Source organism: Lactuca sativa, chromosome 1, assembly GCF_002870075.4.
Source record: "Lactuca sativa cultivar Salinas chromosome 1, Lsat_Salinas_v11, whole genome shotgun sequence".
NCBI classification, from domain to species: domain Eukaryota; kingdom Viridiplantae; phylum Streptophyta; class Magnoliopsida; order Asterales; family Asteraceae; genus Lactuca; species Lactuca sativa.
The window spans coordinates 118117424-118119570 of NC_056623.2; the positions used below are offsets into that span (position 1 = coordinate 118117424).

The following is a 2147-nucleotide window of genomic DNA, read 5'->3' on the forward strand; positions in this document are numbered from 1 at the left end:
TAGCATCTTCAACCACACTTTATTTTTTGTATGCAAAATAAAGTTTAGAGTGGTTCATCTCCAACCCCACGTTAACACCATGTTCACGAGTTCAACTTAATAAATAAAAGAAGAAAAATAGATGGAAGTGAGAAGAAAGTAAAAAAAAAAAATGGTGTTCTTGAGTTTCATTAATGGAAGGAAATGAAAGGAAAACTTTCCCTCCAACTCGGGAGGACAAAATACTATTTTCTTGCACTTTCCTTTCACTTCTTTTCTCACTTTACTTTCTTTCCCATCCTTTCCTTTTCTTTGCAAAAACTCAGGAACTAGGCGTAAATTCTATTTTACACTTTAAAAATAGAGTTCAAAAGTAAAGTGTGTTAGAGATCGTATAATTTACACTCCAAATTTAGAGTGTAACCAGTCATTTCTCAATTGACAGAGTGCAAAACAAAGTTGGGTTGGAGCCTTTACTCTATTTTACACTCTGAATAAAATGCTGTGGCAAAAATAAAGTGGGAGATGCTCTAAGTCACACACATAGATGTCACACCATAAAAATATACAAACACCTGTGAGAGCTTCACAATAAACATTCACAAACAGGTGCTTTTAATCCGTATATAACTCAATCACAAAAGATTTGGTAACAGTCTGGGTTGCGTACCTGGTTGCTAGAAGACAATCTGGAGTGCAAATTGCGTTTCAGTCCGTGTGTTGTTACATATGAGCAAATAAACTGCATTGTTATATTTATCAAATCATCTTTTAGTTCTTAGACTGCATTTATGTTATCACATTTGTAATCCTATGGACTCAAATCAGCCTCTTATGGAAAAAATAAAAAGAGGTATTGAAAGTACCAAATGTTATTACATTATAAGATAAAAATCACAAAAAGAACAAAACATAATTGCATGATTAAAACTTCAATTGAACGTATTGTTTCAATCAAAATTAAAATTCAATAGTTTAGGGCAATCACAAAATGCCATTAGTCCATTCTTTTCTTGGTATGTAATTGACAAATTGTATGCAGCTTACATTATAGCCGACAAACTGTATGCAGTTTCAGACTTTTATTTTTTGCAATCGATTAATGAGTTACATGAAAAAAGATTTACGCAGTTTCAGCAAAATTCTATGAAGTTTCAGACTTTTATAAGTAGTCAATACAGTCAAAACAAATATTATATATAACTAGAAAATATTTAGAACGAATCTGATAAAACTTGTGTTTAAGTGCTTGATTTTTAGCAATGACTGAGATGGGATACTTACGAATTTCCAGTTACCGTTGACAATAAACTTACGATCATCTTCAATTAAAAAACGCGGCTTGAAGAGAAAGGAAGCTTGAAAACTCTGAATTTATTAGGTAAAGTCTACGGCAGATCACAGATTGAATACCTAAAAGGGGAGAGAGATGACAGAAGGCATTGACGACCTAAAATATCGGAGAGGTGGGAACCAGGAGAGAGAGAGGGGGGAAGGAGACAGACGACTATGAGAGAGTCACTAATTTAGGCAATTTTTTTTTCTTTTCTCCACAACTTTAGCATTCCAACATTTCGAATTCATTTTTATTTTCCATTTACTTTTTTATTTTTTGAAAATGAATACTATAACACCAAATATGGTGGTATATTATTTATTTTTCCCTCAAAATGAAGATCAATGTGAGTTGTCGGTTCTTTTTTATATATTTATAGATTACTAGTGTATTTTTATCTAATAATTATAATTTAAATGTAATATTTAATACTTATAATATTATATTATATATTAAATTATATTAATTAAATATAAATATAAAGTTTATTTTTTGTTTATCAAATTCATATAAAATTTTAAATGCATATTGAAAGTTTTAAAACCAAATTAATAGAAGGTGTATGGTTAACAAATCGATATAAGTTGGAAGAATGGAATATACTAGAAATATATTTTTTGGAGGTAAAAATGGGATAAAAAAATGGAAGTGGGTTAAAGATGGTCTTAACTCTTAAAACCAAAATATTTAATTTATTTTTTCTTCAAATATACAAAATAGTCATAAATTGTTCAAGCCACATCAAATATTATATATATATATATATATATATATATATATATATATATATATATATATATATATATATATATATATATATATATATAGGGGT

General features: G+C 28.8%; 1 long non-coding RNA gene across 1 annotated transcript; it reads right to left on the bottom strand.

The window, feature by feature from the left end:
- Nucleotides 1-309: 309 nt before the first annotated feature.
- On the bottom strand, nt 310-1616 carry LOC111898096 (uncharacterized). Its single transcript, XR_002852494.3, has 2 exons — nt 1264-1616; nt 310-721 (listed from the first exon to the last, which is right to left on the bottom strand). It is a non-coding gene; the product is annotated as an uncharacterized LOC111898096 (long non-coding RNA).
- Nucleotides 1617-2147: the final 531 nt, after the last annotated feature.